This window comes from Rhynchophorus ferrugineus, unplaced genomic scaffold (assembly GCF_030347505.1).
Source record: "Rhynchophorus ferrugineus isolate W39M unplaced genomic scaffold, kcgeb_rfMv2 rfM2, whole genome shotgun sequence".
NCBI classification, from domain to species: domain Eukaryota; kingdom Metazoa; phylum Arthropoda; class Insecta; order Coleoptera; family Curculionidae; genus Rhynchophorus; species Rhynchophorus ferrugineus.
Genome location: NW_027472581.1, coordinates 71,058,014 through 71,074,816, shown reverse-complemented (window position 1 = coordinate 71,074,816; position 16,803 = coordinate 71,058,014). Strand labels below are relative to the sequence as shown.

At 29.6% G+C, this 16,803-nt stretch overlaps 1 protein-coding gene and 1 long non-coding RNA gene across 4 annotated transcripts in view; one reads left to right on the top strand and one right to left on the bottom strand.

Annotated features, from left to right (window-relative positions):
• Nucleotides 1–16,803, top strand: part of cpo (RNA-binding protein) — a 555,476-nt gene that overhangs the window by 149,272 nt on the left and 389,401 nt on the right. The gene's annotated exons all lie outside the window — the stretch shown is intronic.
• On the bottom strand, nt 8,183–9,045 carry LOC143190340 (uncharacterized). 2 transcript variants are annotated; one of them, XR_013004212.1, is made up of 3 exons: nt 8,846–9,045; nt 8,675–8,796; nt 8,183–8,596 (listed from the first exon to the last, which is right to left on the bottom strand). It is a non-coding gene; the product is annotated as an uncharacterized LOC143190340 (long non-coding RNA). The 2 variants fall into 2 exon arrangements; XR_013004213.1 differs by having other exon boundaries at nt 8,675–8,772; nt 8,846–9,017.

Here is a 16,803-nt window from a genome sequence, read left to right as displayed (position 1 = left end):
TTAATCCATATATTTTGTTTTTCTTTCGAAAACGTCATCGCATTGTTTCTTGTTTCAAACTAAAGCTTGATAATATCATAAGAAATTATAGTTTATATTGAAAGAAATTATTTATAATCTTTTATTTAACTTTCATATAGTTTCTTGACTTTTGTTTCATGTGTTAGAGTGTGTGTTGTGTTTCAAATTTATATTACTTTATTGAATATTGGATGCAATGATATATGTTTTAATTTATAACTCGTAACAGCATACAAGAAAAAAGTTTATTAACCTCATTAATTATTGTTACCGAAAGACATGTTTGGTATACAAATCTTTCTAAACCAGAAAATGTATTTTCAAATAAATTTTCTTTGTAGCCGTGAACAATACATCACTTTGGATTGTGTAAACATGGGGCAGATCTGTATAAGAAGTTACAGCGTTATAAATTCGCTTAAGTGTACACCTATAGTTAAATTGGTTTATAAAATGAGTTCGCGGAATATTGGTCATAAAATTCAAACTACAGATCGATATATTAGATGTTGACAACAGGTTATTATTCTGTTCGATAGAAGCCCAATAAAATATACAATTTATTTTTGTTCGAAGTCACCATTTATAGATTAACAGGTCGATTGAAAAGTCCCCGGCCTACCATAGTAGAACAAATTTTTTTGGCAAAATTAGTTTTTTTATTCAACATAATTCCCTTCAAAGGTGATACACTGAATATAGCGACTCTCAAGTTTCGGCAATCATTGCATATCAAAATATTGAAGCTTCTAACTAAATATTGCCTATATATAATAGTTAAGACACAATTGGTTTTCATAAAAGTACATATTCTACTTTTATTAAGTGGTTATTCATAAGCTTTTAAATATATTTAGTACATTTATAAGAGTACGGCAATTACCTCATCAAGTGCTTTTACACATTTGTGTTTAAAAGTGCTTTAACATATTAAATTCTCTTAAATATTTAATTATCCGTATACATGAATTCTTAAATCTGCTTGATCTCTTTCAGTTTAGATAGCTTCAGGGATAACACTTGGGGTTAACACTGCGATGTGACTTCATGCACATGTGGAAAACTAAACCCATTACATGATAAAAATCAAATGTTATTATGATATGACAAGTTAATACGTTCATATGATAAGTTAATACGTTATTAGTGACTTATGGAAACGAAAATAAATAGCAAACAAACAAATGAAATCTAACCACAATTTTAATCATATTTAACATAATGAAAATAAACAAAAACATGTGTTATTGCTATAAAACATGTAACCAAACAATCATGTGCGATTAAATATTTAGGTCTTTTGGCGAGCCTTTAAAATACAATATTCCAAACGTCTATTTTTCCACCAAGTACGAGCATTTACAAGAGGAGTAAGATCTTTCTAAATATCTGAATCAAGTAGGTTCTGGTTCTCTAAAACTCTATCTAATAATCTCTAAAACCTCTGTCGTAAAATTAAATACCGCATCTTAAATCATTAGCTATGCAATGCTGATTACCATATTATTTACTCACTTAAGAACGATAAACTTTTACGCTAGGAATATTGCGCGTTTCGTTAAAATGGATAAACTTGAATGTGAACCAAAATGAGCAGCTTATGAAGAACGATCAAAACCAATAACATGGTATATGATATAGATGCAAAGGTGAAACAGAGAGGAGAAGAAAGAGTAAGGAACATCTTGCATAATCTTTAATATGTTTATTGTTGCATTTCATGTCAAATTATGGTTATAATATCCAAATTTTAATAAAATCCGTATAACAATATCAGTAAGTAACTGATTGATTTGTGTTAAGTTTAAAAATTGTGACCTTGGGTGTAAGTAACAATAAAAACGGAGCATCATTTACTTTAAATCAACGTCACTTAATATGATGTTCGCTTAAAAAAACAAACGTAGCGCAATATTTTCTCGATTCCGTCAAAAATACCATTATATATTTTGTTTTATATTTTATTCAGAGCATCATAAAATAAAAATATTGTTAATGTACCGCGAGAAAAAAAAACAGCAGAACTGGGGTTATATTTATGTTTATAGCAGACACTCTCAGTTAAGTGCTATTTTAAAAATTAACAGAGTTTCGAAATTTAATGGTAAAAGCAAAAGAGCGGAAAAATATATATGTATTTACATTTATTTGCTTAAAATCGAGCTGTATTCAAATACTGTTCCTGATTTCGATGTTTGTTGTTTTTGTAAGGGTGCTAACAGGAAGATAACATTTTTGAATTCAAGTATCTTTGCTAAGATAGCACTGAATTGGAATTTTGATATAAACATTATATGCTTTTTGAATGAATAAGAAATGTAAATCTGATGGCATATCCGAATTTTGATGGTTTATTTTGAGTAAATTATTTTGAGTTTGAGTAAAATAAGTTTGTTTTTGAAATTGAATTTTAGTCAAAGGTAGTATCTAAAGTGTATGGAAAACAAATGTGAAATCACGTCATCAGTGGTCACGACGTCGCAATATTGCCGCATCAATTTTGACTTTAATTTATTTTTGCTTGACATATAACAAAATTCTTATCTTATGCAAAATGTTAAAATATGTCGAAGAACTTAAACTACAATTAATTATACAGCCACAATAGTTTCTAGAAAGTTTAGTCTTACTAACCAAATAACCATTACCACTTCGGTATGGATGCTGATGTGTGCTGTCTGGATAAAACCTCTACGTCGTTATGGTTGTGTTTGTAGTCTTGTATTTGTGTTCATTTTTAAATTGTATATACACTATTTATAATTTTAGGCCTTCTGGTTTTTTTTATTAATTTATTATTTTATATATATTTATACACTTTATGTCTGTCCCCGTCCGTATTATATCAACACAATACTATTGTATAGTGGCGAAATGATGACACGGGTGTGACAAAGTGACAAAAAAAATGTTTCTAGGTTAGGGTTGCTTTTGTATATTTATATTGCGTATAGCGCGTTTTTTTTTGTATAGCTATATACTATCGAGACATAATCCATATTTTAAGTCTTTTATTTAACATTTTTCTTGTACATAATATATTTTCCACAATTATTCTATATTAATTATATGCACATCTTTAGTTGTTTCCGTTCTTATCACCCTGCCTTGATAATTGTTAGCATTGGGTCAGAAGCCGAAATCATGAAAGCTTAATTCAGTCACTGTCATTATAATAATTGTCAATTTCTAGTCTATCGAACACTCGTTCAGGACTCCACCATTTGTCATTTTCTTCTTAAGTGTGTCTGATGGAGTCCATCTAAACTAAAGGCGTTATTGTTTCCTCCGAACAAAATTTTCCTCATTGTATATTCCTCTCGACCAGCATGTCATAATTCTCTTGTTAAAGTTGATTCTTTAGTTGCCATTAGAATAAAATGGGAAGGAAAGATACGATCTGATTTTAAAACAAATTTACAAATTGCAATAGCCATTACATCCCATATCGTTATGAGGTGAATTTGGTATTTTGGACGGACTATATTTTTGAAGTAAAAATCGTGCTATATTGTTTGCTTGCTGACTTATTGGAAGATTCATTAATAGTTTAAACAAGCCTCTAAAGGCACCTTAATAAAATAGTTGAATTGTAGTTAAATACTTGGCGTATTAAAGTATTAATTGCAAAATCTACCAATGTAAATTTATCCTTACCTTTCCAAAAACATCCCTCTAATGAATGTTAATAGATTCTCATAATAACTTCTTGGCATGCATCTAGATCGATGCCCAACTTGTAAGAAGCACATACTTGCTCAATGAAAACAACTTGGACCTAAACTAAACTAAATACATAGGCTTGCATACCACAAAACGTAATATATCACATTTGCTCCTACGGTGTAAAACTTGGATACTGTCAGCAAATCTAATATAGCTATAATTCAGTGATTCATGTCGCATGCCATAGCCATAGCCGCTGCTTCATACTACATCTCCAGTAAATTGTTACAGCCCAAGATCCGTCTGGAATCCCAAGCGAGTATAATTCAAAGTATTAGTTTACTTCGAGAATCTGTCAGTGCACCCCAACTTACTTGCCAGTTATACTCTAAATTAAGATTTAGAAAAATATATTTTGCAGAGGACATCGCTTACTAAAGTGATTTTGTAATTATCTTAAGAAATGCTTATTGCCAAACTTATTGTTAAACCACTAAGGACAATGAAAATTGTTCTTGAATTATTACTATTTTAATTAATAAAATTAAATATACAATTAATATTCTACAAATGTTAAATTACAGAAGATATGAAAAATTATTAAGAAATAAAGTAGTAAAATTGAAAGCCTTTTTGCTGCTATACCAGCGAATTGGAATCCTGTTGACTGTTATAAAATGTGCTTCATAGTGTTACCTATTGTAAAAAAACAGGTGAATCTAAAAGATACCATTAAAGAATGCAATTTAATTACCAGTTGCGCAACAGAAGAATTTTACCGACCCCAATAGAGGAAATTTCACATTTCCATTTTAGTGTCTGCATCCATTTTTGCTAAAATGTGATTGAAAAGTTCGTGTTGCAAAATATCAATCGATTTTGCTTTCTATAACCAGGCTGTCCATGTATGTGAAACCTGCTATTAAAACAGTCTCATCACATATTACGAAATAGCATCAATTGAGCTTTCTAAAATCCTTAATAAAATTGTTAACTATATATACTTATGTACACTTTTCAATGATACATTTATTAGCATATTTATAACATATTGTTACAAATATAAAATATTGCAATATCATTCAGAGACACTGAAAATAATTAAGTTTAATAATATAATAAAAAATATTTTTGTTGTTAAAAATTGCAATGTGATCATTACCAATTTATTGATTCATATTTTTCTGACCTCGTTTACTATAATAAAAGATGTAAACATAAGTTATAAGGTTTTATCTGCTTGGCAATTTGAAATTTGTTTGTTTTTATATGAAGCGGGGTTGCTAGGATATTTGTTTGAAGGAAGAATATTTTTGGAGAACTTGCTAATTTTCTTCTTGACAACATTTATTAACAAACCTATTTGGCAATTGGTGTTTTTGAAATAAACGATAACATTGATTTATTGCACGTTTGTTCCATTGTTATAGGTGAACGTCGATATCAGCTTGATAATTTGTGTTTGCATACACATTTCGTTGTATGCTCATTGAGTAGAATTTCGTCTCAGCATCCTACACGTCTTTACAAAATTTTATATAATTTTTTTAATGAATTTTAATATTAGCTCTCTAATGAAACTTAATGTTTTGTGTGAACTGATTTCATATTTTACTTTATAATTATTTTTTATATTATTAAGTTTTATTTGTAGCTTTACGTTTTAATTTAAATTAGACATTGCCGATGCTTGGCTCATTGGTCAAGGCGACAGGGCGGTTCTCCTACTGTTGCGATAGTTGCGGATTCGTGTCTTTCTTGGGCATGGCGGTACCTTTGTGATTGTGATGGTCCATAAGACAAGAGTGCAAAGCCCAACAAGGAAAATCATCTCTGTCGCTCCAATAAACAGGCTGGATAAGACGGGATGTATTCTGGGATGATCTTTAAGTTGGTGACTCGCCAGTCGATAGACTTAATACTGATAATACTGGAAATTCTTAAATATAAAGAAAAAATGGACACTGTTATATACTACGAGGCTAAGTTAGTTTATAGTTTAATTAATGTTGCTAATTCCTATCACAAATTTATGAAAGTTCACGGTAATGCTGCCCCATTACGACTTATTCTTCATTTGAACTGTTCAATTAAGTTGGAATGATTCAAAACAAAAAATTCAAATAAGATAATGATTTAAATGAATTATCAAACCGTCATTTATCGTAAAGAATTTGGAAACGAGTTAAGAAATATCGTATAACATTTTTTTTTGAAAATACCTTTTCAAAGCTGTTTATCATCGCGGCTTAATATTCTTCAAATTTTGGCTTCCTGTGGGCCATTCTACTAATTACCTGGCGAAGTTTCAAAAGGATATATAATTTTTGAGGTTTAGAAACTCCCAAGAAATATGAAAATTCGCTGATGATTGGAGAGTCTCAAAATATTTCGCCACATTATTAATAGCAAGGGAAAAAGTTTTAGTTGCAGAAATTGAACTGTTTCTTAGTCTTGATATTAATTATTATTTCTATTTTGTTTACTATCAGTTAGAGTCACCAACTATAAGTATAAAATTAAAGCGAACTATTTAATATTTGCGAATCAAATTATAATTTCAGCATGATTGCATTTTATAGCAAAATATGCCTCGGATGACGTTTATTTTATCATAAACGTTATTATACATTAAAATGACAAATTTCATGTCTAATAGGGTAATATAATTAGCACAAAAACAACGTTAACCCACCGATGATGCTTCGTTCTTCTTTGCTCGAGCAGAATTATGTTAATAAGCCATAAGGTGTAGTGAGTAATTTTTTTAACGATTCTCATAATCCTAAAAATGGCGCGTTTTGACAAGTCACGGTTGAACGATGACGCCGGCTATCGTTAACGTAACGAAATTACGAATAATTATTCACCGATAATGATAATAATTATATGCTCTGACATTAGTGAAAACTTTTAAATTGCAACGTTATCTATGGTAATCGCGCTATATTCCGCATTTTACCTATTTTAAAATGTATATTGTTGATAAACGTACTTATTACAGTATGCGTTTCACACAGAATATGTTTGATAATATATTATATATTTTGTTTTGAAATTATTGTTTTAAAGGGTTGATGTTATTTTTATATAGGTGCTAAGTGTTATTTAATCAAAATATCAAAAAATTATATATATTATTATATATATATATATATATATATATATATATATATATATATATATATATATATATATATATATATATATATTAACATGTTATTAACTTGCGGGTTTAACATGTATATTAAAACTCTTCTTTAAATAATTACAACAAAGCAAATGTGAACAATATATTAAGACATTAATGGTGATACAATAAACATCTAATTACTAAGAGAGATGTGCTTTTTAGAAAAGGGATATAACTGTCGAGGTGGTACCGAAAGATGTGATTTGTATCTGCATATTAAAATTATCATCCTAAAATGTTTAAATAGGTTTGTCATTGATAACACAATGTTGATATCTTAGCAATTATGGGATACTTGATCTCAATAATATTATAATCATAATCCATATCTGATGATCATGGGGTAGAGAGGCAAAATGCATGTTTTGCTTTAATTAAAATACAAATTATACAATATTATCGCGCATGTTTATAAAAATAAGGTACAAAATAATTTTAAGTCATGTATTTTAAACATAGAATACACAATACAGTATTTTAACTGTTTATATTTCCAATACAAAATATAAATTACAAAATACAGTCAGCCGGCTGCTTGATTAGAAAAGAATAATAACCAATCTTGTTCAACCTATTAATCAGTAAAATAAGAATTTCCTTTCTTGAACAATTTATTTTTAAATATACTATCAGATAAATAGTCTCTTGTTAGGGAATGAATATAGTGTGCTATTGAAAATAATTTTTCTCCTGAGAAATACATTTGGATAGCGTTTAAGGACGTAAGCTTCTTATTTTTATCATTTGGGAAGCTGAATCACTCTAACTCCATTTTTGATATCTATTGTTGATAGTGATCAAGGGCAGTGGCAATAGCCACATAATCATTATCTCCTTTACTAATAATGCCACTCCTGTTACAGGAATTATTTTTTTTTTTTTTCTATTTTGAGTGCTGCATTTTAGTAACCAACTTATTTTGTGACTATATGACTGAATTTGTTATACTGAATATATTACAATTTATGCTTATTTATACTCGTAACTAGGGACTATTTATTCTGTCGCTATAACAAATTGTTTACCGCTGTCATTAACGTTGCTACCTCTAACCTTAAAAATAATCATAGAATAAAGAAACTTAGAAGCGCATCTCCTATGTTAAAATTGTTTCTAAGTTACGCTCGGAATCCCCGTGTGAGGGCGCTTACGCATGCGCCGTATGACAGTTAGTTACTGCGGGAAATTTAAAAATGTTTAGAGGGAATTTTAATAATTTTAGCGGTAAATTTAAAAATGTATAGTAAAAAATTTTAGCGGGAAACAATTCTTTTAATTTTACTGGAAAATAAAAAAAATTAATATATTTAAATATATTTTATTGATATATTAAAATTACATTAATTTTCCTTGACCTTAAAGACATTGATGTAATCACAGAGATATCTCCACTACCCAAAACCGAAATGGTTCTGTGCATTATTTTTTAGAATCAACTAAATTAACAACCTACCTAAATTGAGGTACATTTTATCAAATATGACAACTGCAGTTCGGTCTATACAGACAAGTTTCTGAACTAACGACTAAAATTAGACGTTACTACTCCAGCAGCAAAAAGGAACCTTATTCAGTATCTGCATTAATGTTCTTCTAGAAGGCAAGCAGAATATCTTCGATAACAGTTTATATCCTCTGCCACTGCATTTCAATAAGGATAAAGCCATTAGTTTTTCATCCAACCTGAAACGAAACTGATGGGACAGGCTGAGTTATCTGTAAATGAACATATAAATTTCAAGTTAGAACCTCCATTCTCTAATAATAAACATAAGTTTCTTATTATATACTTACTTCTGGGTCTTGTTGGGGTAGAAGAATCTCCTATACATCTATCAGCCTCAAAAAACTTATGTGATGTAATATTGCCATTGGGGGCATATGTTCCTTGTCTTGTAGTAAAGGCAAAGAAAAAGCTTAATTATTTCAATGCAATAAATTATTATTATTTAACAAAATACTTACTATTTAAATTACTAGTAGGAATTACATCTTGTTTCAGTCATAACTTTCCACATTTTGGGCTATAGTCTTCATCTTTGAAATGATTACAAACTTTCCTGGACCTACATCAGATGAGGAGATCAGGAGATCATAAGAGATCCCTTTAAGGTTTTATTTTTATTACACTAATAAATTAAAATACACAGAATAATCTAAAATAATTGTCAAATATATATAAAAACACTATCGAAAAACTTGATGTAAATAAACAATACAAATTATATCACCTAAAAATGGCCGTTAACTGCTTAGGTTTGAATTATTAATACCGATGTCGAACGAGAGAGAAACACACATATAGCTGTTGCATTTTTCATTTACATTTGGCCGCGTAACGAGGAAAAGCTTAAACGTGGGACCCGATTTTTCCATATAACTTTCACTTCAAAATGTCTTTATTCTATGAAAATAATCATCAGTGTTGTTTAATAACGTACTTTCGACCGGCTATTCGGCCGAAAATTCAATTTTCGGCCCTTGCGGTGTAATATACTATTAAATTATTATATTACACTGCAGAAAAATTTTACAATTCGATGCTTCTTTCGATTGATAGACTATATTGTGAAAATATTTTTTCTTAAATTTTTTGGTTTTCTCATTTATGCTAGTTAGTTCTTGGACTGTCTTTGTATGACTGATGAACATATTTACTACTGTGTTGGAAAGGACAATGCATAATATAAAAATTTTAATAAAATGTAATTACACTTTATAATGAAATGGTTTGAGATCGTAATTGAAAGACACTAATAACCATAGTGTAATGTAAATTGATGTAGAAAATCTAAGATATGACTTAACAACTCAAATATTAATTAATACGATTAAAACTGTATAAAAACAATAGTTTTGCATTTAAATTCGTATTAATAATAATTTCAAATATATTATTATTTATATTTATTATTAATATTATATATATTTATTATTATAAGAATAATTATACATCGCTATAAGTAATTAGAGTTACCATACGATTATGTCGGATAGTATATGAACATACGTAAACCTCCCAGGGCAGTCAGGTTAACTCTTGGCGCTCGAAAATTTTCACTGATTTTCACCCCTGATTTATGGCGCCACTAGTCTGAGAAATTGCTTTTTAGTTAGATGCCGTATTGCTTACAGAGATTAATTGGGACACACGAAACGACGGACCCTCATGATTTGATGGTCATCATGTTGCCTCAAAATGTGTATACCTCGAACCTGAATTAATTATTACTATGTTGTCAACGTTGTCTACTGCTTACCGAGTGGAAATTCACGGCGTAGCTGTTGGCGAACTTTATTATCATGCAAATTATCGTGTAAATAAATATTTTTGTTTCCAATAAAATAGGATCCACAGTTTTTCTTTATTTTTTTTAAATTAATTGCTAAACAATAGCTAATATTACATTTTTAGTCCACTCAAAATTTTTTTGTGCATACGTCATCAAGATGTTTAAAGTATTGCCTGCCGCAATTTGTAAATTCGTTTCAGAATCAGACAATATTTTCCTTCTCATTTTATTCTAGTTAAAAAGAGACACAATTCTGTCTGATTAGTTCGAACGCGTAAACGAATGAGACTGTCAAAGTCGTCCGGTTGTCATACGTATGCAAAATTTTTGAAAGCAATACTGTTAAGAGGTTATAACTCTAACCTATAAACTATTGTGGCTGTATAATTAACTGTAGTTTTTAGATCAATTATATTATTTAGATTAGAATTTTGTTTTATGTCAAAGCCTAACGGAACTAAAACTTAGAGTTTATGCGGCAACATTGCCACGTTTTGACGTCACAAATTTAGATGACGTATGTACAAAATAATATTGAATAAACTATATGAGTTTCTTCTTCTTTTTTCTTCGTGCTGAAAATATAAATATTTTTGCGTTTTTGTTTTGAGCTTGTGAGTTACATAAACTTTTAACTAAAGCTCTCTTCTAAATCAACTTATAGTATTCCTGATGCTAATATGGTGGTTTATAAGCGAAATTGGTTATTGGTATAAAAGTTTTGATTTCGATTTTGGAGATCAACTGTGCTTTAAATAGCATCGAGCGTTTGAAGATTACAAGCATTAATACAATTAATGCAAGCGTAATTACAAACTGTTCGAATTCATGCAAGAGAAAATTTTTGTTTAACTGAATGTATCTTTCATTGATTACCTAGCAATGACAACTTGTACTGAATTATAAGTGGTGATGAATCAAAGAAATATGGTAATAAAAAACTACGTATAATATTGCCAGTTTATTAATATTTGATTCAAATAAAGTCTAATACAAAAATATATAAAAATAACCTCCTCGCCACCTTTGGGGGTACCATTCCTCAACTAGACTAGACTAAACCTAGAAAGAACATGACCCACTGTTTAACTTGGGCTCCGAGCCACGGTCCTTGGTATTAAACATAGCGAATGACCAATGACTAACTTAGAGACCATTCCAGAAGACATCCGGTCTTTCTCAGCCTGATTACTGGCGTTATTGGGATGGTTATTCCTTGTCGGATTTTCCACTGTTACCTGTAAAGAGATTTACAATTATAATCATAAACATAAAGTACATCTATAGCCCAGCAGGCTTCGAACCCACGATTATCCTAACAGTAGGATGACCGTCGTGTAGTCTTGACCACTGCGTTAACCAGGCCGGCACGAAATAAATTTGTTAGAAACATTTACAACTTCCATGATACATCTGGTGTTATCTATATTTGACGACATTATGGTTTCATATTAGATATACGTAATTTCATTTAAGTTTTTGATCATTACTCTTATTGACTCATTTTTTCCCTTTTTTATAATATCATGGTAGTCCAGTTGAAAGAATATGGATTTAAATTATATCCTTTATTTCAATTTGTATATGTTGTTGTGTCTAAATTGTAATGTTAATTGATTTTGGGGCATTTTCAACTATTGATATTTTGTCTTTGTATGTTTGACTGCCTGAAATATTTTTTCGTAGACAAATTCCGCAATTTTATTTGTTTGTTATGTGTAGTGTTAACTATATATTTTCAAATATGCATTGCAATAAAGAATATATCTAACAATTTTATAAATACTGTAAATGCGTACGTACTTCGTAAGTCAGCAAGGGTCCTAGATTACTAAAAACCAAAAGCATAAAAGCACCAAAAACTAGGAAATAAAAGAAAATTTAATAATAAAAAAGCTCTGTTAGAGTGAACCAAATCACTTCACTACTTCTTTGGAGAAAAAACGAATTATTTTTAAAGGTACTTTTGTTTATGGAAATAAATTTCCATACTTGTTATATCGCGCTACTAATACGACTTTGGCTACGAATTGTGAATTTAAAGTAACAAAGTCATGTGTTTTATGTCAAGACTGACTAGTGCAATGAGTGAGATGTCTAGAGATAGGGGTTTGGTTTATTTGGAATAGACTTAAACCCTCAGAGTAGTTTAGTATAAGCGTTCAACAAGTTACCACTTCTTTCCTTCAAATAACATATTATTATAAAGAACATTGAACGTTTGAGTTTTAAATCTTTTATTACTTTTAAGGAAATAACTATAGGAATCTAGAAATGTTTTAGTTGAATATACTCAGACTCTATACAATGCGAATATTTTACAGCGTTATTTGACTTAATAAGTTGAATTAGTTGAATGAGAGCATTACTATAAGTTTCTAAAAATGTTTAAAGGGTTTGGGAAGTAGATTTTTTCAAATTAAATTAAATAACAAAAGTAATGAATTTCGCAAATGTAGTTTTGAGCGTTCCATGATTAGCGGCTGTATATATAGCCTTTACAACAAAACAAGCGAATGCACGTCATAGATGATGTATATTCGACATTGTGAAATGCAATTTGTAAAAATGTAAAATTCGTTTTACTTTTCCTTCTCAGTTGTGTAGGTATTGGTCGAGTATTTTGTCAAATGTCTACAAAATTATTCAAAACGTTAGTGATAATAATTGGAGGTTATAAACCGTCAAATGTTGTAACCCAAAAGTCCAATTTGATGCGGCAACATTACGACGAGCTGGAGCCCCATACTCACTACTATTTTTGGAAGGAATTTGCACGAGAACTGAAAACACCGGTTGAAGAAATACTGTTTATCTTTAATATTAAATTATACATGTGGTCGACGAGAGAATTGACAGGATATTAGGTTAGGTAGAGGAAGTACGGTAGCGCTGTGGAAGTGGTACTATTACAAGGGGACGGAGAAAAGAAAAGAGAACGAGACGTCGTCCTGATGATCTTTTATAGCCTGGAACTGCAAGGTACCAATCCACCGGCGTTGCCAACCTTTGTACTTGTTGGTGAATTCGTGGTGGCCTAAAGGGTCGTGGTGGTGGCCACAACGTGCATTGGCTGTTTTATTGGATTGACTATATATTATATCCTTCTGAAATTGCGGTATGTTGTCTATGGTTATCTATCGATTATACACAAAGAAAATCCATTTATTTGTTGATGATATGCAGAATTTACCTACAGACTTAAATCCTTTTTATTTAAAACAGTAACGAATTCCTAATAACAATAATAAAATATACACATAGCAACTGCAATGTCGATTGAACGGTTCATAAAATTGATTTTTTTGGTATATATTATGACTACAGTATTTATCAAGTTAATAAACGAGTTACAGATAGAATGTGTAACGAATTGATAATACGAGATTCTACATATAATTAGGCGCTTTAAACTAATCCATTTAGTACTCATGCTCCGAATAAACAGTCGATTTAGCGAATGAATTGTAAAACTACATTAAGAGCAATGTACAAATTCATATAGATAAAATATTGAAACGGAATATCTATTTAAAGCCGAATGTACAACGGCGATGCCGTCCTACCGATCTGTCAGTTCGCTCTGCGAGACAATAAAAATGAAATAAACGATGTGCTTTGGAAACATTTCGGATTTTGATGGAACAATCAAGGAAAAAGCTTTTTTCGTTTCGTTCGGTCCAGTAAGGGTGGAATTTTATTTGGCCAAATAATAATTTGAATTTCAGGTCCTTTCTTGATTTGCTCCAATTGTTTTTAATATTAGCGTTATTAAATTGCATATTTTTTAATATTTTTGGTACAATGTTAATTAATTCAAATGTTTTCTGTTTGGTATTGGAATAAAAAATACTACTGTGACCTCTGTTATTTATATCCATTGATATTAGTATCATTTTGTGCTTTATTTTGTTCGTTTTATTTTTATTTTCTTGCAATATATGAAACATTGGCAATTTTTATTGAATAAAATTATCTAATGTTCCTCTGTCAGTCCTACAGTTACCCTATTGATTTCGCAAAGAATCATGCTTAACTCCCATAAGTTAAAATAGTTGCATTGGTCGTAAACATTCCCTTTCAGGCCGAGTGGAAGACACAGGAAACGAACTTCCTTGACGCAATCACTTTCCCTTGAAATATATTGACCAAGAGGGGTATATTGATCCAATTGCTCTAGTTTTTGGAGGGCACGTTTTATTGGTGAACATTTTTGCCTTTCCTCAGTTTTATGTATTTGCTTATTTTAAATTATGATCATATTTGTTTTAAATAACATATTATATTACATGGAATTGTACATAATTGCATTTCAGCTTTATATTTTCATATTATTGGCGCTTAATATTCTATCAATGTTATCATTGCATTTTGGTTTGATTTTATACTATGCGAAGGAGGGTTGTTGTAAAAAATGCTTTACCATGTTTTTGCCGTATTTGGGTGTTCAATGTTCAGTTTAATATGTTTGATTATGATTTATAACAGTAAGTTATAGTGCTGCAGTATGATTTAACTTATCATAAAACATTATATCTTTCTGTTTTTACCATATGCATATCAGGACTAATGTAAGCTGAATGTTTCGTCATAGTTTTCGCCACTGGTCAATGTAAAAGAGATTTTTTTGCTAAAATGGATACATTTTAAAAGGCACTGATATATACAAATAATCTGATATATCAAATTATATCTATTTAATGATATATTTTTGATTCTCTGCTGTATTTTTGTGTTAAACCAAATTTACGTCCCTCATATGTCATTTTCATATTTATTGGGTGCATATTTTAATAAACACTAGATCGAATTTAACAGACTTGTAAAAATAATTTAAGCAGTTATTACAGTACATTTCTATTCCTTACATTATCAAACGAGCTTTTTGAAAATATTTTTTTGCTATGCAATTAGATACTCATACCTAGTTTTTTAATGCTTAATTTGCAAATAATTTTTACAAACTGATTGAGTTGAATTGTATAATCTTGCCAAATATATATCAGGCTTTGATTAGTAAGTAAACCACTTATTGCTCTTTGTTTACCGATGATTTATATCTTTCTTTCCTGATCAACTTTATTTGTCGAGTAATTCTTCCAATTCTTCATTATTAAATGTGATTGCCAGTCATTTTTATCGCACAGATTTAATTTTAAAGCAAGGTTTAATTGATAGTGTAGGTTTAACAGGAGCATATGGTATTTAATTAAGTGAAAAGTGTGTAGTACTATAATAATTGCTTTTGTGACTGCATACGAATTGCTTTTATAAAACTATTTTACTTTTTTATTTCCCCAATATTAACAATATTTCAAAATGAATAATTAATCATATCATATTTGAAAGAAATTGTAATTTTTAGTTATTTTAACAACAGGTTTGCTTTGATCAATACATTCATGATATATTTTACTGATGTTAACGGATTTTGTTACACAATGTTCAGGGTTCAATATGCGAAAAAACTATATAATGTATGACTTGTGACTTAAGAAGAGGATATTGCTATTGTAGAATAATTTTGAATATACAATGACAAAAATAAATTGAGTACATTGCAATAAGTTTTTAAACGACAATTTTAGGTCAATTAAAATGCGAATCTGTGTATATAAGAATATTTATCAATGTGTCAAATATTATCGTTATCTAAACCATATGTATCACCCGTGAAATAGTGAAACAACAATTTTTGAAATAAAATGCAATAATCTGAAAATATGCGTATGCGTATTAATCATTATGTACTAGAATACCAGGATTTTGCTTTTTATTAGTTTCAAAAATCTGAGTCGAGGTTTTTTGCAGCCCTTTTGTAGAATATGCATTTTTTATTCATTTTAATGTAACAATCCATTAGAAAAATATTGAAATAAAGCAAATCAATGTACTTAATGTAGGGTTTTTTGCCAATCTTAGTAACAGTTACGACATCTTATGTTTTATATAAGATTTAGTACCACCATCTGAATTAGTTTAAGTTATATATAACGAGTTTATTATGACAAAGATATCAAAAGAGCTAAAAAAATTCAAGGGTATTTCTGAGAATTATAAATAAAAGTTTTTTATTGATTTTTCTGTAAAATTGCTTGCGAATATTATTAATGAATAGAAAGAAAGTTGATCAAAAAATCATGAAAGATAAAGTTATAAGAGATGATCCGGTCTCATAAGGGTGTATTTATGTTTGACTGTTATTTCATAGGTGAAGTATTATATGGGGTCGATTTATATTAAAATTGGACTGACATCATCCAACAATCCAACTCTTCAATTTTTTAAAATCAATATTTTCTAGTAAGTAAATCAAAACTTTTTATTTCAAAACTTACCGGCTTCATTTCTTATTTTAAACCATATATATACGTACTACTTAACATTAATAATGTTTGATATGAAAAAGTATGTATAATGTATGCCATACCTAATCACCAATTAACTCTAAGTATGCTATATATTCGTTAGCATTGGAATTAACCGAGTTTCAAACAGTTTTCGATTTGTATTTCGATTTATTCGCTCCTTGAAGAAACATTCTAGTGGCCTAGTATATCTTCGCCAAACGGTAAATAAATTAGGCTGCAGCGAAACTTTCAAGTTGCACGAGCGTACGGTCTGACTGCG